Source organism: Piliocolobus tephrosceles, chromosome 11 (genome assembly GCF_002776525.5).
Source record: "Piliocolobus tephrosceles isolate RC106 chromosome 11, ASM277652v3, whole genome shotgun sequence".
NCBI lineage: Eukaryota > Metazoa > Chordata > Mammalia > Primates > Cercopithecidae > Piliocolobus > Piliocolobus tephrosceles.
This window is the reverse complement of record NC_045444.1, coordinates 73608361-73635477: the sequence shown is the minus strand read 5'-3', so window position 1 is coordinate 73635477 and position 27117 is coordinate 73608361. Positions and strand designations below refer to the sequence as shown.

General features: G+C 35.0%; 1 protein-coding gene across 2 annotated transcripts in view; it reads left to right on the top strand.

The window, feature by feature from the left end:
• The first annotated feature begins 504 nt into the window (after positions 1–504).
• Positions 505–27117, top strand: part of TFPI (tissue factor pathway inhibitor) — a 96228-nt gene continuing 69615 nt past the window's right edge. The window contains exons 1-2 of one of the 2 annotated variants that reach the window (XM_023212400.2): positions 518–809; positions 25537–25658. The gene's annotated coding sequence lies outside the window, so the exon portion shown is untranslated. Of the gene's footprint in view, positions 810–25536; positions 25659–27117 lie in introns of both variants that reach the window. The other variant, XM_023212399.2, reaches the window with a different exon arrangement.

Sequence of the window (27117 nt, the reverse complement as noted above, 5' to 3'; positions counted from 1 at the left end):
CAACACTTTAGGAACAAAGGAACTGAGGCATAGTGAATTCAAATAACTTGGCTGAGTAGCCAAGCTAGCAAGTAGCTAAGGTAGGGCTCAAAGCCTGACCTCCTGGAATAGATAATGCATTACATTGTCTCACTAAGAGAAATGTCCAATGGTAGCCCTCAGACTTTTTTAAAAAATAAATATATTGACAGTGGGTGAAACAAATGAAATAACTTGAAGAAGAAACAAACTGCAAAAAAGTTTATTTATTAACAATGTAATAATAAGTATGTAATTTTTTTTTAAACCCTAACTCTAGGGGGAGAAAAAGCATTCTTTTTCAATTGATTACAAAAACAATCCTGGAAAGTAAAAGAAATAGTTGTTCAAAATGATCGTAACTGAAATCTTGGTGTAAGCTGTTTCCTTCATCTGTTTCCTCCACTAAAAAAAAAAAAAAAAAGAGAGAGAAAGAAAGGAAAAAGAGGTTTAGACTAAACAGAGTCAGAGTTGCAGTGACCTAACAGGAAGTTGGGCTATTCCCAACGGCCAGTGATCTCTGAAGCGACTCTCAGGCTCCCTCTTTGCTCTAACAGACAGCAGCGACTTTAGGCTGGATAACAGTCAAATTCTTACCTCGCTCTTTCACTGCTAGTAAAATCAGATTACGTTTCTTTCAGTTATTCTTCAATCCCCAGTTTCTTGATCTGTTTCTAAAAGAAGAAGTAGAGAAGATAAATCCTCTCTTCAATACCTGGAAGGAAAAACAAAATCACCTCAACTCCGTTTTGAAAAAAACATTCCAAGATCTTTCATCAGAGATTTTACTTGTGAGTACCTGGCAATATACTGTCTAGCCCATGAGAAATAACTTCAATTTTTTCTTTCTCGGGGGGAAAAGCAGCGTGCTGAGAGGCAAAGAACTGATAGAGGAGGATCATTGTTTATTTGCCTAAAATGAAAATCAACCCTTCCCTGTAAACAAAGTAAACAAACGAAATCCAAACTTGAGTTCTCAGCATTTTGCATTTAATTCTTAAGCAAATTTATGTGCAATGTTTATGATTTTAAACCATAAACGTTTTTGTAATGAATTGGTGTATGTAGCTTTTTTATAATTTGAAGATTGTAGTAGAATTCTTTACTAATTGTGCTTAGTTAATTGGAAGTTTTTGGAAGTTTGGTTTACCTTTGCATTTTCTTTCGTAACATATAATGAAGAGACTGTCAGTCTTCTATTCAAATAATCTTTCAATGCCATTAGTTGATATTTAAAATGAGGTATAAACATTAAAATAATCATAATCTAAATTGAATATTTTATGCCAGCACTAACTAATCTAAGGAAATACTTTACAAGTCTCCAAAGACCAAAAGTTATATTCTGAGATATCTAAACGAGAATACTTACGATCAAGTCTATATTGTGCAATTTTGTAAATTAAAACAATAGATAACGTGCCTACATGATGTACTGTTATGTTCCTGTTGGTTATAAAATGTTTGCTTCTAGTAAAAAATGAAAGAATATAATACAGCAGTAAACAACCACAGAAATATGAGAGAAACAATTATTCAATTATAAAAAAAGTACTCATTAGTTTAAAATAATTACCAAAAATAAGGGCCAAGAGTACTACCATGTGGGAAAAAAGAAAAGATAAGCAACAGCCACACTGTGACTCAGTGCTCTGGAAATTAGTCACAAAATGACTTTGTATAACATGAGATAATATAACACAAAGGGCAAAACTCAAGCAGGAAACATACAGCACAGAGAGTCACGTTTCATATGTAAAGGCGTAATATTTACATGAAAGGGGGAAAGTTGTGACAATTTTGAGAGATACTGCAAAATTTTTGAACATGACAAAATCTCCATAACACATTTTAAAGATGATTTTAAATCTATCATTCTAGTGCATGATTATTTCAATATATAATATCCATATCGCATCTAATCCTTAAACTAAAGAGGGAATAGTCCCTGACATTTAGTTGAGTATGAAATGTTAATTTGTGGCCTACAGCTTAATAAAATTATATGAAATATAAATAGGGATCAATAAAGACTGAAAAATACTAATGTAAATACAGATAACTAACATAATAAAGTAAAATTTTAAAACAAGAGTAAAGTTTTAAAATATTTATTTTTACTGATTTGAGTAGTTACATTGGAAAACCAAGTTTTTCTACTTCAGGTGACCACAGAATCTTGTTGGAAAAGTTTAATGATATATACTACTATTTGATTCCTATCTCTATTAGGTATATTGAATTGGACAAGTTTTTGTTTTGTTTTGTTTGTTCATTTTTAAGGTACAGTCTGATATCTTTTGTTTTACCTCCAATGACTAAATCAAAACTCGTTTTGGAAATGTGGTTCCTGTCCAAATGGATTATGTTATCAACTGGTGTTTGATGGTCTGATTGATTGCCCGTATATCATTTGCTTGTTGATTGTGTAACTATTTTGACTAAAATCTTGTCATGAAACTTATTGTTAAATTAATAATACATAAAATGAGAACATATTTTGTAATAAACTCTAATTTTCAAAACAATTTAATTATCTTAAAAATTCATATTCTAATCTTATTTATTTACATCTTTCAAATTCAAGAGGTAAGTGGGCAGGATGGCAAACTAATAGAGAAAAAATGCCAACTTTAGAGACTTAATTTAATACCAGAGTGCCTATCCATCTAACCAAATAGTAAATATACTATCAATTCCTTAGGAATGGTTGGTTGATTAAACTCAATGTCACAAAATTTTAAGGTATCTTTCAACTGATATCTCTACCTAATACAAGAAAAAAATGCAAAGTAAACATCCTTACAAAAAATAAAAAGGAAGAGACAATAAAAAGAAAAGTGAAGACATTAATTACTTAGACTAGGATTTTCAAAAAAATCTTATCAGTATAAATTAATTAAATGGAATTACAATATAGGTTAAAATGGGTTAATTATATCATCAATTTATTTTTTCTATGTGGACATGATCTAAGAATTGTACTACAATACAACTCATCTATTCACAATACAGGCCTTCTACAACCAGCCATCCTTTTTTGTTTACCATCTATAGCAATTAACTCATTTGAGGAATTAAATTTGGCAGGTTGCCTTTTTAAAACACAAATATATTTTCATGCATTAGTGTCAAAGGTAGATTCTGCTATCTTTTATAGAAATATAGCAGCACTATAATTCTTTCTTAGTGCTACAGTGTGCATTAGGAGAAACTTGAATTCAACAGACATGTGTTTCTGGATATCAAATCTCACCAGAAACAGGGAAGTGTTCAAGTGTTTCCAGCAAGTACTCTTCATAATAGACCATCTCTCCTGGCTTTCTGAGATCCTCACTGACTGCTTTCTTGGTGTTACATATCAATTCCAGGGGCCCAGTCTTCCCATTACCTTTCTCTCCCTGTCTTCACTTATCCAAGTGTCAGGTGCCGAGTAGAACCACAGCCTGAGATTCAACTACCAGTAACTACCAGTTGTTGAGGGCAACTTCATCACCTCTACTTTTCTTCTTCCTCAAACTAACAATAACAGAAAGTATGGGCCCATGTCAAATCCACTGTTTTCTCTTTAAGCCTCTATTTGGAATGTTGTGTCCTCTCTTAGTTGGAACAGCGAAGTGGTAAAATTATTTCAAAAACAAAAGAATATAAGGACATCATGGCCCATAATAGAAGTCCCAATGCTGCAATACAACTATCCCAATTGTTCCATATGGAACAATTCTAGGTCTCTGTATAGACTTAGAATTATTGCAAGGAATTGCCCAGTCAATATGTCAGTAAAAAATATTATATGTTGTTGATTAGGGCATAATAAAGCTATTTCAACATCAGAAATGTGAAAGTATTCATCAGTAGGACACTGGTAAAATGTAAATAGTTTTTAATACCAAGCACAATGTGCCTTTGACACCCTCCAACTATACCACACCTTCAAGTGCTGCCACCACACGGCTGTCAACCTAGTCTTTCTCTCCTCCTCGTCTTGACCCTCACCTATTTCTATCCAGTCCTTGAATTCTATGATAATTCACCTGAAAGCATCACTTCATTTCTCATTCCTCATTCCTCATTTCTCAAGGCTTACAAGCAGAATAAATCTCAGAAACAGGGTAAGTCTCCAGAATAACGGTGTTTATTATGAATATTTTGGTAATATTTTAAAGTCCATTTAGGAAGCTTCAAAGATTAATTTTCATATCAGAAAATGAATCACAATGGTTATATTAAAATGTAATACAACTTTTTTCTAGTTTTTTGAACATATGGGAAATACTTTAAATTTTTAATATTCTTGTCTGCTTATTCTGTTTTTTTATGTCATTTCTATGTCATTTAGACTTTTCTCATTATGAGTTATATTCTACTGCTCTTTGCATCCCTAGTAATTTTGATGTGGTTGCCTAATATCATGAATTTTACCTTATTGGATGTTGGTATATGTTGTATTTCTATAAATATTCTTGAGCTGTCTTCTGGGATGTACTTACATTACTTGGAAACTGTTTCCTATTTTGTTGTCTTGCTATTAAATTTTGTTAGGCAAGACCAGATAATTGTTTATTCTATGGTTAATTTTTTCCTACTACTGATGCAAACAACTGAGTACTATACTTAATCCTTCACGAACTGAGAGTTTTGCAACTTGGGAACAAAAAATATTCCCTGCTTTACACGTGTGGGCCCCTCTAACCCTTTTAGGTGGTGCTTTCCCCAGTCTTCAGACTTTTCTCTTATGAATGCAACAGATCAATATTGAGCTGAAGACTAGAAGTCCATCTGAAGATCTCTGGATCTTTCTTTCTGTAGAACTCTGTCCTCTCTGACATTTGGTACTGTATACCCTAACTACCTCCTGAGATTCTGTCTGCTTTGTCTCCCAAACTGAGAGAGACCACTGGGTTCTTATAGAGTTCCTCCTCCCTGAACTTTCATATAGAAACTAAACTGAGTCTCCACTCAGTCTGGTGGAACAAATGTACAAATGTGGGGCTAAACACTTGTTTCTTATCTCTATGAAATCACTGCTCTCCACTGACCAATATAATTTCTTTTATTTTGTTTTGTGTGTTTTTTTTTTTTACTTATTTTAAGTGGGTGGAAAAATCCAATCCCTGTTAATACATCGTGGTTAGAAATAGATGGGCTTTTAAAATTGTATTTTCATAACATCTTAAAAAACAAAATGTGAATATAAATTTAAAAAATTTAAGGGCACAGAGCCTGCAACTTTTAGTTTGCCTAAATAAGATAAACATACATTTATTGTTTATTGTGTCCCAGGAGCTATGTTATATAAGTACCTATGTGTTTATACAATGAAGAACATAAGATCACTGTTTCTAGAAAATAGTTATTTCATCTTATATGAGAAGTTTATTGGTTCATTATTTTTTCTAAATAACAATAGCTATTCAGGAAGCTAATATCTCACTCCCTTCTATATTTTAGATGACAAATGAGCTCCACATGCTTAAAATCAATCAAGTGGTCACTTGTTCAACAGGTACTTCCCACTTGCCAGACTATGAGTGCTCAGGGTTATTTGCCTAGAGTTTTATCAGAAATTACAAATTGCTTTTCCCAGTAGTTTCCTATCACGGTTTCTTATAATTGTCTTTCCTCCCCTGCTTCTTGGCTACTTTCATATAAAGAAAGCTGGGTAAAGTAAATACAAATTGCTACTTCCTCTTGTTGTGAAAGGAAGCTTCAGGTGCTTCCTGCTCAATTTTTTTGCACCACTTGAGGCAAACAGATAATCCCAAATAAATGACAAACGTAGTAGACATCATTTATATTAGCACTGGAATTTGATTTTATAGATATGTGAACATTATTCAACATCTTATATATCTCATTTGAGTTACGTGGTTTTAATCGCATTTAGCAAAGCTATTTAGTCAATGAAGAAAGGAAATCGGTACGCATTAAAGAAATGATCTGGTGCTAATGTGAGTTTTCAAAAAAATTAAGATAAGCATTTTTTAAGAGATATCTGGGCTTTCCTTTTAGTGTCAGTAATTTTATTCCACTTCTAGACTTCCCAGAATTAACTTTTCTTAGTATGTTTTTTTCTTAAGGAACAACTGAAGAATGTGCCAAATGAGGAAAGATGTTTAATCTAGGGGAATGTGGACTAGCCTCAATTCCCATAACAAGAGATATCTGTTTTTCTATATGTGGTGAGCTCTGGGTAACTCTTTTCAAGCCTTTTTAAAGTTTGCAAATATTAATAAGAGCCCTCAAAAACGCAAAAAGTTTCTGAGGTGCCAATGTTTGCCATATCACTATTCTGTCAGTATTACTCTCCCCACCACCATTTACCTGCATTCGATATTATCATCTAGTACAGAGATAAGGAAGATACAAGCTTCCCTAATAGGTGCCAGAAGCCTCTTCTGTAAAAGACATGGGGAGACCATGGATGATCTCCAAAAATGTAAGTGAAAAAATATCTCTGCAAGTATATACTTGCACTTTAGAAGGGAGCTTATACCTTTTTTCCAGCTCTCTCAGAATCTTACACACCACCATGGAAGCTATATTTGAGACCTACTTTAATATCCAAGGATAACAGTATATATAACTAGAATCAAAAAGAGTGTCAATCAGTGACACATCCTGAAGAAGACAACACAAATATTTTAAAGATACAATATTTTATAATATTTATAATATAATAAACACAATATTTTAAAATATTTAAAAAATATTTTAAAAACTTGACATGGGGAGGAAGTTGGGGAGTGGGGAATTAAGATATTCTATGGATAAAGAAATCTCCAATAAAGAAGAAGACTTTATATTTTTGAAAGCTAAGGAAGAGATTAAACCATTTTAAGATCTCTTTCAGTTCTATCATTATACTTGAATAAGCAGATTCAATTTTAATATTTTTAAAGCTGAGCATTAACTATGTACTTTTTATATATTAATCCTTTAAAAGATATGAAAAGTGTACCATGTGACAAATTTTCATCATTTATAAAGTAATGAGGATTTGATGTAACTTACAAAAAATCAAATCTCTGGTAACCATTCCCAGAAAATTACAATCGAATGAGTTAGGTAGGGCATTAAACAAGAAAACATCTGATTTCTGATGATATGACTATGTGTTGGGTAGGATTTTGATAGGAAAGAGATGAATGGCAATTCAGACTAAGTGGTCTTTGTAAAAATGTAAAATAATGAGCATTACACATGTGAAACAAAGAAAACTATTTATTGGATTCTGTGAATAAAGTGGCACCAATTGCCTGTCATTCTCAGGAACCATAGTTCTCATCCTTCGTAGGATTTTTTCTGTTTGAATGGAAGTGACTGAAGATCAACTTCTTAATGGCTCCTGGGGGACCATGACTCAGCTGCCCTGACTCTTCGTTCCTTTAGAGTGATTCAGAGCAGTTGATCACGATGTCATCTGGGCAGATGGTTGTAGTCACCAACAGCTGTAGTTCCTCTCTTGAACCAAACTCATATCCCTCCCAGATACTTTCATTAGAAGCAATCATGAATTCTTAGCTTTCTCACATTAAGGCTTATTTTTACTACTAAAAATTCTCTCCTTAATAGGAGTGAAAACATTGATCATTATTTATCATGTTTATTGTACTTAAAGATAAAACTTTTAAATAATATTTGAAACTATAACATTTTTCTAAGCAGAAAGTTTTCTAATTCATCATAAATCTGAAACCAAAAGGTTCTAGAAATCCAATCTCAGGTATTGTGAGTGTAGATTTTGCCCCCTTTTCCCCCTAAAAATAATAAAGTAACATTTTTGTGAGCAATTCCCATACCTGAGTGAACATTTTGCTCTCCTTTTGTCATACCACAAGTTGAGATCATCAGAAGCAGAAAGTTGAGAAGTCTCCAATATTTTTGTCGAGGCAGAGGTAAAATCTGATGGAAACAGGCCTTCAGGAGAAATGAAGAAACTGATTTGATCTTTTTAGCTATTAATCCTAAAAATTTTTTAAAAAGGTAATATCAATCTGAATACCAGAACCTGTTAGGAAAGTCTCAACTGTTTTTCCATGTATTTACAAAGCACATGTACCTCCCGCAAGATGTCCCATTCATTATGAATTAATAGATTGATTTTAACTAACAAATTAATTCATTTACCAAGAGATACATAGACAAGTAGGTAGATACACAATTAAAGGAGCAACTCTTCAGGAAATAGATATTTTGGTCCTGAAATACCATTTGCTTACCTAACTCAATAACAGGTACCTAGAAGAGCAAATACAAAAAGCAGGTAAAATAGCCAAAAGTAGCCACAGGTCTCTCTATCTCTATATATCATTCCCATTTTTAATATGTGTGGTAATTATAATAGAGAAATACACATTTAATATATTATTCTTTTTTTCTCCTCTCACACCAAAAATTCATTGTATTATCTTGCATTCATTTTTTATTCCATTTCCTTTCATTTGGAGCTACCAGCTTTCGTAGTTGTGCAGAATTTTATTCTTGAAAACCTCCATTTGGTTCAGACATGTAATACTAACTTTTATTTGTTTTTTTTTTTTCCCCTCTGAAGGAAATGACAGTAATATACCATAAAGAGCTTTGCTTTTAAACAAATTGAGTTAGTATGGAAATCAGAGTAATTTTGATGAAGAAAGGTGAATTCATTCAAAGAAAATAATGTAATATTTTTCTGAAAAAAAAAAAACTTACAAATCTAACTATAAAGTCCAGACAAAATACTTTCATTCATTTTTAGAGAGTTTTAGTAGTTATGGACAACTATACATAGAACAGGCATAATAAAATACTATTCATTACTATAAAAAGAAACATTGGCATTATTTCCTTTATTATGTGTTTCTTTTTTATTTCAATTTGTTCGTTGTATTCTTAGTAGTGGAGATCTATAGTATATCATATTCTCTTCAGATTTCAATTGCAAATTTTAAGAAATGTGTTTGCATGTTTACATTTGCCTTGTTCTTAATTTTCTAATGCTCTCTTCTCCTCCTTCCCCCTTATTGCTTCCCAGTTTCACTTCTCCACTTCTAGAGCTCACACTCCTCTCTTAATTGGCAATAAATATTAATATTCCCTGTTATTTGATAGGATAAAATTTTTACCTATCAAAAATATAAACACCAAAAAAAGTTTTGTTTTAATTAAATTTCTTAATTTTGGCAAAAAGCATTACATAAAAATTTGCTTTAATTAATTTTATTTAATTTATTTTGTTTTAATTAAGTTTAAATATGTTTCTTAACTTTAGCTCAAACATTAAACATTTCCTAGTTATGGCTTAATGAAATGTTAATTTCTAGAGATTGTAAGTGATCTGAAATTTACTTTAGGTGATAAAAAGGAAAATATTTCTGAGAATAGCGTGTCTTTCTGAAGCTTGCAGTTGCCCTTTCCTTGAATGGTCACAATTCCTATGTCTGAGTTGAAACATTGCCAATATGGAAATGTAAAACTCTGGGGTGAAAAAAATCAATTTCCTGAGCTTCAGTTTTTGTATTTTAAAAACCTGGATATTTCAGATACTTATTTCTATGACTGTTTTTAGCTCTAGCAATATATAACTGTGTGACCTCGCCTCCATTTTAGCTTTAAAATTATTTAAATAAACAGTTTGCATATGCTATATGCTATTGGGTTATAACATAAAAATATATACTCGTTTTGCCTGGCATTGCTATTTCCTCCCCATGAGGCCTTTTTTTTAATACTATGAATAACAAAAATATTAATTCTATACAGTGAATAGTTTTATTCTTAGAAGAGATTTCCCTCCTTTCCCTCCTTTAAAAAACAACCATGTACAATTACTTTTGTACTTGAAAGAGTGAAACAATTATTTTTCTTTCTTTTTTTTTTTTTTTTTTTTTGTTTGTTTTGAAACAGGGTCTCCCTCTGTCACCCAGGCTGGAGTGCAGTGGCACGATCTCAGCTCACTGCAACCTCCGCCTCCCGGGTTCAAGCGATTCTTCTACCTCAGCCTCCGAGGATGTGATTACAGGCGCAACCACGACCGGCTTATTTTTGTGTTTTTAGTAGAGATGGGGTTTCATCATGTGGGCCAGACTGGTCTTTAACTCCTGACCTGAGGTGATCCGCCCGCCTCGGCCTCCGAAAGTGCTGGTTTTATAGACGTGAGTTACTGCACCTGGCCAAGAGAAACAATTATTTTTTCTTATCAGTTAGATTTTCACAATCTATAATGTAGCAAGAGTTGTGATTTGATTCATGAAGTAAGGTTAAGAAATTTTTCATCAAGTAATTCTCCAGAAACTATTACTTCCTGTAAAAAGAGCCAAATCCAAAAAGAAGTTTCCCTTTAGCGAGTCTTTTTTTTTTTTTTTTTTTTTTTTTTTTATGACTTCTAGCTCTGTTGCTCAGGCTGAAGCGCAGTGGCGCTATCTCGCTATCTCAGCTCACTAAAACCTCTGTCTCCTGAGCTCAAGCTAGCCAGTCTTTTAGTAAACATGATTAGTCAGCAAATCTGCAATTACAATGGAGGTTTGATTTTTGTTGTTTTTGTTTGTTTTTAAGTCTCTGTGCTTGTAATATTAATTTACTTTTCAAGTTTAGAATGTTTTGCTTCATTGTTTCCCATATTTTAATCTGTGTAAATATTTTACACTTTAAAATTATAAGTGTAATTTAAGTGTAAATATTTTATGTTTTAAAATTATAATCTCAAAATTTCGCTCTTATGGTAAAAATTAAGCATTGCTTTAATGTCAGGACAGTTTTAATGATAAGAAATGGGGATTTCGCATGGGCTTATATTATTGATATCCTCTCATCCCCTAAGCATCCTTCAATCAAAAAAAAATTTTCAGTTGGTTAATAGCTCGTTTGTGAAAGCAAAAATAGCAAAACAACTGTGAGGTTATATTTGGCTGCTGATGGGAAAACATCGCAGCACAGGTAGCATAAATAATTAGCTTAAATTTATTAGCCCGCATTATACAAAATACAGAGGTAAGCGGCTTCAAGACTGGTTCCTTCAACAAGGAACCAGTTTTTTCCTGTGTTTTTATTTCCATCATTCACAGCAGATGAATTTTATTTTTAGTTTGTCTGCCTCAATGTTACAAGATAGCAGCTTCAGTAACGGGTGTTACTTACAGACAGGACAAATACAAGGAGGAGTTATCTTGTGGTTCTTCCCATATAGCTGCATTCACAGCAAGGAGAATTTTCAAAATCACTCCATCCCCAACCATGCAGTTACATCCCCTCTCAACTTGTTAGCCAGAGTTCATATAGAAATATCTAAACCAAACACTATAAAGTTAATGGAATCACCATGATCAATGTGGGTTAATGATTTATTCCTTAGGTGGGTGTAGGCTAACCTTCTCTGAGAGCTGGATTTGTGAACATATTAAAGAGTCTTCTCACTCTAATGTAGCAGAGAATGTTTCATGAGCAAACAAACAAGATGACTAAACTTTTTTTTAAGTACAAGAGAAATGATGAAAATGAATTCATAATCTCATTGACCTAAAGTATTTTCTGTTACCAAACCATCTTTTTCTCCTTGAACACCAAGTTTTACTTGGTTGATCTTAAAGTATGCATCTATTTTTGAGTACAGCATTTCAAATTCATATCATGTGGATTATTCCGAAGTTATCTTGTAGTCATTATCACTGCCAGTTTAACTTAGTGTATATTAAATTTGGTAGATATATAATAATTTTCATTATGTTGGAACCTACATTGTTTAAAATGTAATTTTATTTTCTCTAGTAAAATAAACATGAACGTGCACACAACCATTTTAGTATTTTTAATTCCAAAGTGTGATATTACTAATTTGAATTATTATCTACATTTCTAAACATTGAAAGAGCACATGTAGAAAAAAATGATTAGTTGATGATTAAGTAATAAACCATTTATATATTTCCTCTTACCAACACCTTTCAAAGTCTTGCTTCTTTTGTTCTTTATCTCTGTCCAGTTAATAAAATACAAATATAATCATTCAAATATTAAATTCCTGTATCTGGAGGGGAGAAATGCTGAATTTTTAAGGCAGCAGCAGTTACTATTAATTTATAGCTGGGATTCCAGCAGCCCGGAATTTTTTTTTTTTTTTTTTTTTTTTTTTTGAGACTAAGTCTCACCCTGTCACCCAGGCTAGAGTACAGTGGTGCTATCTCAGCTCACTGCAACCTCCATCTCCCGGGTTCAAGCGATTCTCCTGCCTCAGCCTCCAGGGTAGCTGGGTTTACAGGCACATGCCACCACACCCAGCTAATTTTTATATTTTTAGTAGAGACTGGGTTTCACCATATTGGTCAGGCTGGTCTCAAACTCCTGATTTTGTGACCAGCCGCCTCGGCCTCCCAAAGTGCTGGGATAACAGGCGTGAGCCACAGCTCCTGGCTCCAGAAATCTTTTAATGCTAAATTATTAATGCTCCATTTTATTATGCTTAGAGAAAACATCAAACCTTCACATTTTTAAAAGTCTACTACTTCTTGTCATTCTGAAGGACAAGCTCAATCTCTTTCTCACGTACAAAGTTTAATCACAGCAAGAAATTTTTCTCCTTCCTATCTGCTCTTCAGTAACTTTCTCATCTCTCTCTCTCTGTTTCTTTGTTCCCCACCCCCGGCAAAACACACACACACACACACACACACACACACACATATTCATTACACACACTTTGAAAATGTATTTGTATCCCCCACCAAGAAAACCTATCATTTTAATGGAAAATACAACTTTTCTCAGCACACAGTTAAACTCTTTTCACCTGTGCCTGGGATCTCACTTGCTATTCATTTTACTTTTCTTATGGCTTTTAACTCTCCCTTTTTAATCACATAAAACTATAACCTTCACAAAATTTTTCCCTTCAAATTCTGTTACTTTTCAGCACAGATTTATAAAATAACATCCTAATTTCTATTTACATAGCCTCGGTTCCTGTTCCTACCCCATCTCACTTGCTGTTGCCCCCCACACTAAAAGATTTTACAAGGTTACTCATGATGCCATTGCCATTAAATCCCATGTTACCCCTTCCCTTCTGGAACACTCTGTGCTTTAGACATCGTTGACTCATGATAATTTCTGGAAATACTCACTTCCCTTAGTGTTTGTGTAACTGCAGCTTCCCAGGTTTTCTCCTGCTTCGCTGGCCATTTCCTCTCAGTTTTCTCATACTTGTTTTTCTCCTGGTTGTTCAGAGTTCACTTCTAGGATATTCCTTCCCAATCTTCACAGTCACCTCATAGCCACTATGAGGATTACATGAGTTAATATTCATAAAAGCATTCAGGAGAGTGCTTGCTTCACATCAAATACTATATATACTTGTTAAATAAATAGATCTCATTCACCCCACGAAACAATGATAGTTTATCTCCTGATTCTCAAGTTTTTGTCTCCAGCAGAGACCTCTATTCTGAGCCATATCTATATATGGGGCTTTTTGTTTCATAGTTCCACTGGAGGTTTCACAAATCCTTCAAACTCAAACTACCTCACCTTGAATTAATCACCTTCCTAGGACAACGTGCTTTTTTATTTTAGGCTCCCAAGTCAGTGTCAGGAACCATCAATTGACGCCTTTGCTAAAGTCAGACCCTCACTGTAGGTGGTCTTGATGCCTCTCTCTTCCTCACTTGCCTTATCATTTTAATCATAAAAGTCTCTTCAATTTACTTTTGAATTTTCTCACAAATTAACCACTATTTTCAATATTGCATTACAAATCATAGATAATTCTTATCCCCAAACTTCTGGCTTTCTGATATTCCAGAATATACTTCAAATTGCTCTGTGAAAACTTTCAAGTATACATGTTAGGAAAACTTTTTAGTTTTATGTCTTATAGTTTTTGAGTGTGTGTGATAAGTATTTGTGATGTTATGATATGAAATATGGAGAAGATATATGAAAATGTGTCTGAATATTTTTACATAATATGTTGCTTGTGGTCACTTGTGCTTCAGAATCTGAAGCATCTTGAATGATCTGTCATTACTTAATCCTATCTCTTAAGCTGACTTTTTAATTAAAGGTTTATATTATTTTCTTTTCTTTCTTTCTTTCTTTCTTTCTTTCTTTCTTTCTTTCTTTCTTTCTTTCTTTCTTTCTTTCTTTCTTTTTTTTTTTTTTTTTGAGATGGAGTCTCACTCTGTCACCCAGGCTGGAGTTCAGTGACACAATCTCAGCTCACTGCAACCTCCACCTCCTGGGATCAAGTTTTTCTCCTGCCTCAGCCTCCCAAGTAACTGGGACTACAGGTGCATATCACCACACCAGGCTAGTTTTTGTATTTTTAGTAGAGATGGGGTCTCACCGCATTGACCAGCCTGGTCTCGAACTGCTAACCTCAAGTGATCTGCCCACTTCGGCCTCCCAAAGTGTTGGGATTACAAACGTGAGCCACCCTGCCTGGCCAGTTTATTATTTTGTTTTAAGAAAATTTATTACATAAAAGAAGTCATCTCTTTATTTGACCTACATCTGTAAAATTTCTCACAGATTTTGCTCATTCTTTGTCCTAATTTATCAAGCTTTCTTTCCAAGTTTTCAGAAGTTTTTGATATTTCACTTTACCAAGGATCTACCTTCAAAATACTATTTCCTTCCAGTTCACAGCTGTCATATTATTAACAGCATTAATCCCCCTATACTGAATATGCAGTGGGGCTTCTTTGATTTTCATCATAGTATGATATGATTTATTAACACACTATGTTTTTTCCATCTTCTTTTGCAATTTTTTGCAGTGAGGTAAGGATCTTACTCTTTCTGTTTAGTATGAAGCTCAAATAGTTAAGGGTATAAATGAGGATGATGTGGCCGGGCACGGTGGCTCACGCCTGTTATCCTACCACTTTGGGAGGCCGAGGCGGGCGGATTGCCTGAGCTCAGGAGTTTGAGACCAGCCTGGGCAACATGGTGAAACCCTGTCTCTACTAAAATACAACAACAACAAAAAAAAAAAATTAGCCAGGCATGGTGGTAGATGCCTGTAGTCCCAGCTACTCAGGAGGCTGAGGCAGGAGAATTACTTGAACCTGGGAGGTGGAAGTTGCAGTGTGCCAAGATCGAACCAGTGCACTCCAGCCTAGTGAAAGAGCGAGGCTCTGTCTCAAAAAAGAAAAAGAGAATGACATAATGTGTGGTGGTTGTGATGTGAAAGATGTCAGGAATTCTCTCAACAAGCATGTTGAATGCAAAACATGTTTATTCAGTTTGAGGATAAACTAGACTCTGCTTTCACATTAACAATCTCTCCCATCCTCCACCATTTCTTTTTTTCTGTGGTCTGATTTGGAATAAATCACATCTAGCCTTTTGAAAACAAATGGGCCGTTTTGTTTTTCTAGCTTTCTATCTACTTTCATCAAACTTTAACTGAAGGCATTTTCTACTTCTGGAAAAAATCACAGATGTTGAAGTTTCCAATAGTGGATTAAATTTTGCTGAGGGAAATGTACTAAGGTTACACACTATCTGCTGTGTTATTTACACATTCTCTTCACTCATCATAAAAACACAAATAGGCTTAATAACCTCATTTAACAAATGAAAAACTGAATCTTATAGATGGTTAGTGTGTTTTTCCACTAAAAAATTAGTAATCAAAGTTAGATCTTTTTTTATGCCTTTCCTATGTCCATTCTATCCATCTCACTTTTGTACACTACCTTGCCCTACATATAAAATAACATCAATCAATATATTTATTTGCTCCTTCTCATTTTGTTTTAATTCTTATGTTATTTTGAAAGGAAAAAAAGAGTCTACAAGGGCATACCTAGAACTTTATTATCACTGGTCCTTACTTTGCATTCTCACACTCTGTAAAATATTTCTCTAATGTACTCACAGACATTATTCTGTCCAAGTAGCAATCACTTAATGTTTACTGAAATCCAAATGAACAACTGATAAAATTTGAAAGAACATACACATACACACACACACACACTCCATTTAGGCAAAGGTACAAATAAACACTTTCATATGCTCATAAGTGTATGTTGATTTTATATCTCTGAATGACAATTTTTAATACACATTAATATTATTAAAATGTTTAAATATTAAGCCCAATAATTCTTCTCCTGTGAATTTACCATAAATAAGTAACTTTCAAAGTTTTGAAATATTAAACTACAAAAACACTTTGGCATGAATACTTGTAATTGCAAAAATAGATATTGCCCAAAGATATGAGAATGATAACATAAATTTTTAAATATCCCCCAAAAAATTATGCAGCCATTAAATGAGGTTATGCAAGTCAGTTTGGAAAGTTATTAATTTTTTTATTATATTTTAAGTTCTGGGGTACATGTGCAGAACGTGCAGGTTTGTCACATAGGTATACAAGTACCATAGTGGTTTGCTGCACCCATCAATCCATCATCTACATTAAGTATTTCTCCTAATGCTATCCCTCCCTTAGTCCCACAAACCCCCAACAGGCCAGGGTGTGTGATGTTCCCCTCGTGTCGATGTGTTCTCATTGTTCAACTCCCACTTGTGAGAGAGAATATGCAGTGTTTGGTTTTCTGTTCCTGTGTTAGTTTGTTGAGAATGATGGTTTCCAGCTTCATTGATTTCCCTGCAAAGGACATGAACACATCCTTTTTTATGGCAGCAGAGTATTCCATGGTTTATATGTGCCACATTTTCTTTATCCAGTCTATCATGGTCAGGCATTTGAGTTGGTTCCAAGTCTTTGCTATTGTGAATAGTGCTGCAATGAACATACTTGTGCATATGTCTTTATAGTAGAATGATTTATAATCCTTTGGTTATATACCTAGTAATGAGATTGCTGAGTCAAATGGTATTTTTGGTTATAGATACTTGAAGAATCACCACACTGTCTTCCACAATGGTTGAACTAGTTTACAGTCCCACCAACAGTGCAAAAGCATTCCTGTTACTCCACATCCTCTCCAGCATCTGTTGTTTCTTGACTTTTTAATGATTGCTATTCTAATGGGTGTGAATTTGATTTGCATTTCTCTAATGACCAGTGATGATGAGCTTCTCTTCATGTGTTTGTTGGTTGCATAAATGTCTTCTTTTGAGAAGTGTTTGTTCATATCCTTCAACCACTTTCTGATGTTTTTTTTTTTTTTTTTTTTTCTTGTAAATTTGTTTAAGTTCTTTGTAGATTCTGGATATTAGCCCTTTGTCAGATGGATGGATTGCAAAACTTCTCTCCCATTCTGTAGGTTGCCTGTTCACTCTGATGATAGTTTCTTTTGCTGTGCAGAAGCTCTTTGGTTTAATTAGATCCCATTTGTCAATTTTGGCTTTTGTTGCCATTGCTTTTGGTGTTTTAGTGATGAAGTCTTCGGCCATGCCTATGTCCTGAATGATATTGCCTAGGTTTTCTTCTAGGGTTTTATGTTTTTAGGACTTACATTTAATTTAATGCATCTTGAGTTAATTTTTATACAAGGTATAAGGAAGGGGTCCAGTTTCTGTTTTCTGCATATGGCTAGCCAGTTTTCCCAACACCATTTATTAAATAGGGAATCCTTTCCCCATTGCTGGCTTTTGTCAGGTGCATCAAACATAAGATGGATGTAGATGTGTGGCATTATCTCTGAGGCCTCTGTTGTGTTCCATTGGTCTTTATATCTGCTTTGGTACCAGTACCATGCTGTTTTGGTTACTGTAGCCTTGTAGTATAGTTAGAAGTCAGGTAGCATGATGCCTCCAGCTTTGTTCTTTTTGCTTAGGATTGTCTTGGCTATACAGGCTGTTTTTTGGTGCAATATGAAATTTAAAGTAGTTTGATTTTCTAATTCTGTGAAGAAAGTAAATGGTAGCTTGATGGGAATAGCATTGAATCTATAAATTACTTTGGGCAGTATGGCCATTTTCATGATATTGATTCTTCCTATCCACAAGCATGGAATGATTTTCCATTTTTTTGTGTCCTCTCTTATTTCCTTGAGCAGTGGTTTATAGATCTCTTTGAAGAGGTCCTTCACATCCCTTGTGAGTTGTATTCCTAGATATTTTATTCTCTTTGTAGCAACTGTGAATGGGAGTTCACTCATGATTTGACTATTTGTCTGTTATTGGTGTATAAGAATGCTTGTGATTTTTTCACATTGATTTTGTATCCTGAGACTTTGCTGAAGTTGATTTTCAGCTTAAGGAGATTTTGGGCTGAGACAATGGTGTTTTCTAAATATACAATCATGTCATCTGCAAACAGAAAAAACTTGACTTCCTGTCTTCCTATTACAATACACTTTATTTCTTTCACTTGCCTGATTGCCCTGACCGGAACTTCCAACACTATGTTGAATAGGAGTGGTGAGAGAGCATCTTTGTCTTGTGCCTGTTTTCAAAGAGAATGTGTCTAGGTTTTGCCCATTCAGTATGTTATTGGCTGTGGTTTTGTCATAAATAGCTCTTATTATTTTGAGATACATTCCATCAATACCAAGTTTATTGAGAGTATTTAGCATAAAGCCATGTTGAATTTTATTGAAGGTCTTTTCTGCGTCTATTGGGATAATCATGTGGTTTTTGTCATTGGTTCTGTTTATGTGACGGATTAAGTTTATTGATTTGTGTATGTTGAACCAGTCTTGCATCCCAGTGATGAAACTGACTTGATCGTGGGGGATAAACTTTTTGATGTGCTGCTAGATTCTGTTTGCCAGTATTTTATTGAGGATTTTTGCATCAATGTCCATCAGGGATATTGGCCTGAATTTTTCTTCTTTTGTGTGTGTTTCTTCCAGGTTTTGGTATCAGGATGATGCTGGCCTCATAAAATGAGTTAGGGAGGAGTCCCTCTTTTTCTATTGTTTGGAATAGTTTCAGAAGGAATAGTACCAGCTACTCTTTGTACCTCTGGTAGAATTCGGCTATGAATTTCTTTGGTCCTGGGCTTTTTATGGTTGGTAGTCTATTGATTACTGCCTCAATTCAGAACTTGTTATTGGTCTACTCAGGCATTCGTCTTCTTCCTGATTTAGGCTTGGGAGGTTGTACATGTCCAGGAATTTATCCATTTCTTCTAGATTTTCTAGTTGATTTGCATAGAGATTTTTATAGTATTCTTTGATGGTAGTTTGTATTTCTGTGGGATCAGTCGTGATATCCCCTTTATCATTTTGTATTGTGTCTATTTGATTCTTCTCCCTTTTCTTCTTCATTAGTCTGGCTAGCGGTCTATCTACTTTGTTAATCTTTTCAAAAAACCAGCTCCTGGATTCAGTGATTTTTTGAAGAGATTTTCCTGTCTCTGTCTCCTTCATTTCTGCTCTGATCTTAGTTATTTCTTGTCTTGTGCTAGCTTTTGAATTTGTTTGCTCTGGATTCTCTAGTTCTTTTAATTGTGATGTTTGGTTGTCAACTTTAGATCATTCCCACTTTCTCTTATGGGCATTTAGTGCTATAAATTTCTCTCTAAACACTGCGTTAGCTGTGTCCCAGAAATTTTGGTATGTTGTGTCTTTGTTCTCATTGGTTTCAAATAACTTCTTTATTTCTGCCTTAATTTTGTTATTTACTCAGTAGTCCTTCAGGAGCTGGTTGGTCAGTTTCCATATAGTGGTATGGTTTTAAGTGAGTTTCTTAATCCTGAGTTCTAAGTTGATTGCACTATGGTCTGAGAGACTGTTACGATTTCCATTCTTTTGCATTTGCTGAGGAGTATTTTACTTCCAATTATATGGTGAATTTTAGAGTAATTGTGATGTAGTGCTGAGAAGAATGTATGCAGTGCTGAGAAGAATGATTTGGGGTTGAGAGTTCTGTAGATGTCTATTAGGTTTGCTTGTTGCAGAGCTGAGTTCAGGTACTGGATATCCTTGTTAACCTTCTGTCTCATTGATCTGTCTAATATTGACAGCGGGGTGCTAAAGTCTCCCACTATTATTGTGTGGGAGTCTAAATTTCTTTGTGGATCTCTAAGAACTTGCTTTATGAATCTGGGTGCTCCTGTATCAGGTGCATATATATTTAGGATAGTTTAGTTCTTGTTGCATTGATCCCTTTACCATTATGTAATGCCCATCTTCAACTATTTTGGTCTTTGTTGGTTTAAAGTCTGTTTTATTAGAGACTAGCATTGCAACCCCTGATTTTTTTTTTTTTTTTTTTTTTTTTTTTTTTGCTTTCCGTTTGCTTGGTCAATATTCCTCTCTCCCTTTGTTTTCAGCCAATGTGTGTTTTTGCACGTGACATGGGTCTTCTGAATACAGCACACCAGTGGGTTTTGACTCTTTATCCAATTTGTCAGTCTGTGTCTTTTAACTGGGGCATTTAACCCACTTACATTTACAGTTAATATTGCTATGTGTGAATTTGATCCTGTCATTATGATGTTAGCTGGTTATTTTGCCTATTAATTGATGCAGTTTCTTCATAGTGTCAATGGTCTTTACAATTTGGTATGTTTTTGCATGGCGGGTACTGGTTGTTTCTTTCCATATTTAGCTCCTCCTTCAGGAGCTCTTGTAAGGCAGGCCTGGTGGTGACAAAATCTCTCAGCATTTGCTTGTCTGTAAAATATTTAATTTATCCTTCACTTATGAAGCTTAGTTTTGCTTGATCTGAAATTCTGGCTTGAAAATTCTTTTCTTTAAGAATGTGGAATATTGGCCCCCACTCTCTTCTGGCTTGTAGGGTTTCTGCAGAGAGATTCACTGTTAATCTGATGGGCTTCCCTTTATGGGAATCCCAACCTTTTTCTCTGAATGCTCTTAACATTTTTTCCTTCATTTCAACCTTGTTGCATCTGATGATTATGTGTCTTTGGGTTGCTCTTCTCAAGGAGTATGTTTGTGGTGTTCTCTGTATTTCCTGAATTTGAATGTTGGCCTGTCTTGCTAGGTTGGGGAAGTTCTCCTGGATAAGATCCTGAAGAGTGGTTTCCAACTTCTTTCCATTCTCCCAGTCACTTTCAGGTACACCAATCAAATGTGGGTTTGGTCTTTTCATATAGTCTCATATTTCTTGGAGCCTTTGTTCATTCCTTTTAGTTCTTTTTTCTTTAACCTTGTCTTCATGCTTTATTTCCTTAAGTTGATCTTCAATCTCTGATATCCTTTCTTCTGCTCAATACTTTCACCTATGATACTTTTGTATGCTTCACAAAGTTCTCATGCTGTGTTTTTCAGCTCCATCAGGTCATTTATGTTCTACTCTAAACTGGTTATTCTAGTTAGCAATTTCTATAACCTTTTTTTAAGGTTCTTAGCTCCCTTGCATTGGGTTAGAACATGCTCCCTTAGCTTGGAGGAGTTTGTTATTACCCACCTTCTGAAGCCTACTTCTGTCAATTCATCAAACTCATTCTTCATCCAGTTTTGTTCCCTTGCTGGCAAGGAGTTGCGATACTTTGGAGGAGAAGAGGTGTTCTGGTTTTTGGAATTTCCAGCCTTTTTGTACTGATTTTTCCTCATCTTTGTGGATTTATGTACCTTTGGTCTTTGATGTTGGTGACCTTCATATGGGTTTCTGGGGTTTCTGTGTGGATGTCCTGTTTGTTGATGTTAATGCTATTCCTTTTTCTTGGTTTTCCTTTTTACAGTCAGGCCCCTCGGCTGCAGGTCTGCTAGAGTTTGCTTGCGGTCCACTCCAGACCCTGTTTTCCTGGGTATCACCAGTGGAAGTTGTAAAACAGCTAAGATTGCTGCCTGTTCCTTTGTCTGGAAGCTTCATCCCAGAGGGGCACCCACCATATGCCAGCTGGAGCTCTCCTGTATGAAGTGTCTGTTGACCTTTGCTGGGAGATGTCTCCCAGTCAGGAGGCACGGGGGTCAGGGACCCACTTGAAGAGGCAGTCTATCCCTTAGCAGAGCTCGAACACTGTGCTGGGAGATCTGCTGCTCTCTCCTGAGCGGAAGGCACGAATGTTTAAGTCTGCTGAAGCTGTGCCCACATCCACCCCTTCCCCAGGTGCTCTGTCCCAGGGAGATGGAATTTTGATCTATAAGCCCCTGACTGGGGCTACTGTTTTTCTTTCAGGGATGCCCTGCCCAGGGAGGAAGAATCTAGAGATGCAGTCTGGCTACAGTGGGTTTGTGGAGCTGTGTTGGGCTCCACCCAGTTAGAACTTCCCTGAGGCTTTGTTTACACTGTAAAGGGAAAACCAGCTACTCAAGCCTGTAATGGTGGATGCCCCTCCCCCGATCAAGCTGGAGAATCCCAGGTGGACTTCAGACTGCTGTGCTGGCAGCGAGAATTTCAAGCCAGTGGATCTTAGCTTACTGGGTTCCATGGGGCTGCTATCCACTCAGCTGGACCACTTGGCTCCCTGGCTTAAGCCCCCTTTCCAGGGGATGAGGGTTCTGTCTCACTGGCATTCCAGACTCCCACAGCAGAAAAGAAAACTCCCGCAGCTAGCTAGGTGACTGCCCAAATGACTGCCCAGTTTTGTTCTTGAAACCCAGGGCCCCAGTGGCATAGGCACACGACGGAATCTCCTGGTCTGCTGGTTGCAGAGACCATGGAGAAAGCGTTGTATCTGGGCCAGAATGCACTGTTCCTCATGGCATAGTCCCTCATGGCTTCCCTTGGCTAGGGGAGGGAGTTCCCTGACCCCTCGTGCTTCCCAGGTGAGGCAGTGCCCCATCCTGCTTCAGCTCACCCTCTGTGGGTTACACCAACTGTCTAACCAGTCCCAATGAGATGAGCTAGGTACCTCAGTTGGAAATGCAGAAATCACCTGCCTTCTGCATTGATCTCACTGGAAGCTGCAGACCAGAGCTGTTTCTATTCAGCCGTCTTGCCTACAACTCAAAAGTTATCAATATTATCTCATTCAATGACAAAGGAGGTTACCAAACAATATATGTGCAATGATCATTCACATATGTTCATATAAATATGATCACATGTATAAACACACTTATACATATTAATATGCATAAGAAATCATATACAATCAAAGATTGTTTCTGAATAAGTAGATTGATGCTTATTCTGTATTTTCTTTATTCTGCTTTATGTTTTATGATTTGGAAAAATACACATGTATTACTCTTCCAATCTAAAAAGACAGTTTTAATATTTTAAATACTAAAAGAATAGAACAGTTAAATATGTAGCTAAAAATAAATAGAATACTCCAATTTTGAAAAAAATTAAATAAAAGCAATTGGTAAGAAATCTTCATTCTCTCAATCATTTCTACCTTTGGAAGAAAGTATTTAAGTGTATTATAAATGGTCATAGCACAATTTTATTTGACTATAATGAATACAATTTTAATAATATCAAGTAGAATGTTGTCTTAGACATGTCAATGTATCACTTAGATGAAAAATAAACTATTTTTGTAAATGGCATCAAACATAAATAAAATAGTCAATTTCTAGGTGATTGCATTGGTAAGCCTTTCTAAATTTTTCCCATTGCAGAGACGAGGAAAAATAAAATTTTTGGTTGACATAGAACTTGTAAGCTTATCATGGTCATATAAATCATATCAAAAGAGGAATACGCTATAGATATTTTTAAATAGAAAAATTGAAACTATGAAAAATTATTTATAGTCAAATGGTTGCAAAATAGACAGAAAAATTTCTGTGAATATTTTTGTTATTGACACTTTTGTAATAACTGTAAAAAGAAACTATTACATCAATAAGGTGCTGATAAAATACATCACATTTTAATGATTCATTGTGAGACTGAATTCATTCAGACACAATAAACATCTTACATAATAAGACCTTGAAAGCACAATTTGGAATTCTTTGGTAGAATACAGAGTATTTTAGAGACTACAGTCATGAGCTAAGCCAGAAACTAAAATATAAACAGCTAAGTTTACTGTAGCAGCCTCTCTAGTATTGGCCCTCTGTAGAACTCTATACCACACACCTTTCTACAGACAGCAGTTAGCCCGAATCTGTAAAGGTATTGACTCCTTGGCAAGTCAGTTGTGGCTGGATGCTGCTGTGACTCCATTACTGTCCATTTATTAGGAGTTTTGAGAATACATTTTGTGAGTACAGAATATGGACAGGTTTTGTAAGAAACAAAGGTGGAAGAAAGGAAAAAATGATTAGCTAAGTAGTAATTGTCTTCTCTAATGAAGGATTAGTTTATACTTGAGACCCATTACCCATTATATTCACTTTTATTCATACCATTTAAAATAACTTTAGCTTATGTATTTGTTTTAAATTTCTCCAGTGACCTTTTATTTTCTGTTAAAAAAATACAAAATAAAACAATTTTTACTCAATTTTTAATTCATAAAAGATTTATTCCACAAATATCCATTGAGTTCCAGTAGGTACCAGAAAGAACAAACATGATTCCCATATTTAAAGAGCTTACATTTGAGAGAAAAGACAGAGTAAGCAAATAAATATATAATGTGTAACACAGGAAGAGGTACAGTGGTTTAAAAAGCATAAGAAGGAACCTATTTTATGCTCTGAAAGACACGATTTGAGTAGAGATTTTGTATAGAAGCAATATTTCCATTCCATTCATGTGATTAAGTCAGGGGACGATGCCAAAAGTGAAGAGATAATGTTGACAATATGAGTCAGATTTATCAGGTTTTCTCTCTGCTGCCATTGGGAATGTCTTTCCACCTTTTTTCATATTTGTAATAATAACTGATTATTTTCCTAAAATCTTGTGGTAAATATTACATATTTAGATTGGGGCCCTTCGAATATTTAGTATATGAATTTTATTATGCAGAATTCTGAAAAAGATCTCTGATTTCAAAATAAGCCTTCTGGGTACTTTCATAGTTAGTCTGCACAACTAACTGAATCAGAAAACAAATATATTACTCAATTTCAGGTTACAAGAATTGACCTCCAGGGCAGTGCCTTCTGCTCTCTTACATGTGATTTGCAATTACAGTTGAGAAATAAGGGTAGAGAAGGAATTCGACGTGAGGATCTGTTTCCCCTGCCAAGTCTTTCCTTCTTATTGTGAGCAAAAAATACACTTTCTCACTGGAGAACACTTCTAGAAAACAGTCACTTTCCCAGACCAGTTATTTGCTCTTAAGAAACAACCATAAATGAATAAACAAACACCATAATTTGGGCAAATTATCATAAAATGTACAACATAAGAAGTTGGCGATTGCTATATTTTCAATAGAAATGTGGTATGACCAGTCCTGCCTAAAGGTTAATAATGCCACAAGAAACAGAGAATGAAAGTCTGTAGCTATGCGGAAAGGAAAGAATTGAATTGCACATTAGAAAGTACACTCTAGGGCTGATGTATCTTCAGCTTCAGCCTACTGATAGAAAGGCAGTGACCCCCGCTTCTGAGACAAATTTGCAACCAAGTTAGAGACACTTCCTTGAAACACTAGGAATGTTCCTGCTCTGAATTGTGTTTCCCCAAAATGTTGCAGACCTAACCCACCATGTGACTTTATTTGAAGGTAAGGCTTTAGGGGGTAATTAGCATAAATGAGACAGTAAGTGTTCAATCCTAATCCAATAGTATTGATGGCCTTAAAGAAGGCCTTAGAGAAGAGATATCTCTTTCTTTCTCTCCATGTGCACACAGGACAAGAAAGGCCATGTGAGGACATAGTGAGAAAGCAGCCACCAGTGGCAAGCCAAGAGAGAGCCCTCACCAGGAACCATTGAGCCAGCACCTTGATCTTGGATTTCCTAGCCTTCAGAACTGTGAGATACAAATTTCTGTTGTTTAAGCCACACAGTCTGTAATATTTTGTTATAGCAGCCCTAAAAGACTAAGATAGGTCCTGAGAGCCTCACTAACCTGGTGAAGAAGATCCATTCTAAGACTTGTTGGCTGTTTGGAAGTGATAGCAAATAAAAGCCACCTTGAATTGGGTCTAATGCAGCATTCTTGCTAAACTTCAAATCTGGACTAGTTCATCCTTATGCATTGAGGCTTTTTTTATTCGTGTTTGTTTTTACCAGTTAACTATCAACATAAACTTCATTTATAATATTGTATGTTCAGAGTTCCAAAACACTGGTCCTACCAACAGAGTTTGGAATATGACTCCATTATAAGATGGTGACTGCCCGTATCAAATCTTTACTGCCTTTTTCAAATTCTTACCATTTTTATTAAAATGAGTCACACTACTCAGTTGATACATCAGTGTTTAAATATGATTTTTACTTTTTTTTTTTTTTTGCCAACACTATCTTAAAATATCTGATAGCATAGAGCAGTGATTAAAGGCCTTTGCTTCAGGGTCAGATACACTTACACTGCCACTTCCAAGCTGTTTTTTGGACAATTTATTTTGTTATTTTGAACCATTGTTTCTTACCTTTATAAAATGAGCATAAGATAACATTCTCTTAAGGTGAGTATGAGATACAAATGAGAAAAGCAAAATAATAATAAAGATTCGACAGTAGAAACTGCTATTTGCATTATGATTGTTATAATTAGAAGGACAAACTGTAATTTAACCTCCCTATAGTAATAAAATGGCATCTACAGAGCAAATCTAAACAGACTTAATCTACATATAACACTTAATCCCAGATAATTGAATTGACTGTAATGACATGTTTGAAAGGAGGCTGAAATAAAACAGGGTTTGCTCTTTTCAACTCTTTAGCCAGGATTTTTTTTAAAAAAACTGGTATTAAATGCTTTGTATTTCCTTTCAAATTTGAAGGGAAAGTAAATATAATACTTAACAGATCTTCAAGTATCTCTTTAGACATTCTCTTGTTTAGGCTTGTACTAATCCATTCATTCAGGGTTTGACTGTTAGGTGAACTTCTGTGCCCTATTCCCAGGTGTGAGAGGCAATTCTCCAGGTTTCTAAGCTTTGTGACCTATGCCCTTCTCTAATGAGGTTAATTAGGGTTTGGGCTGAAACCCAGATTCCTACATACATGTGGATAGAGTGATGTAGAAGTATTTTATGATAATAAATACAAATGAAATTTAGAATTTTATTTAGAAATAGAAAACATTTAGGCAACTCACTGAATCAAAAATTATATTAATGATCAAAGTAAAAATATATATTTGTTAATGAGTTCTATTTGTAGAATTAACAAATCAGAGAAACCAGTTTTTATCCTGTAGTTTGCTTTGTGATAATTCCAAACATCTTCTTCAAGTTGAATTAAGGTAATATTTTAAAAA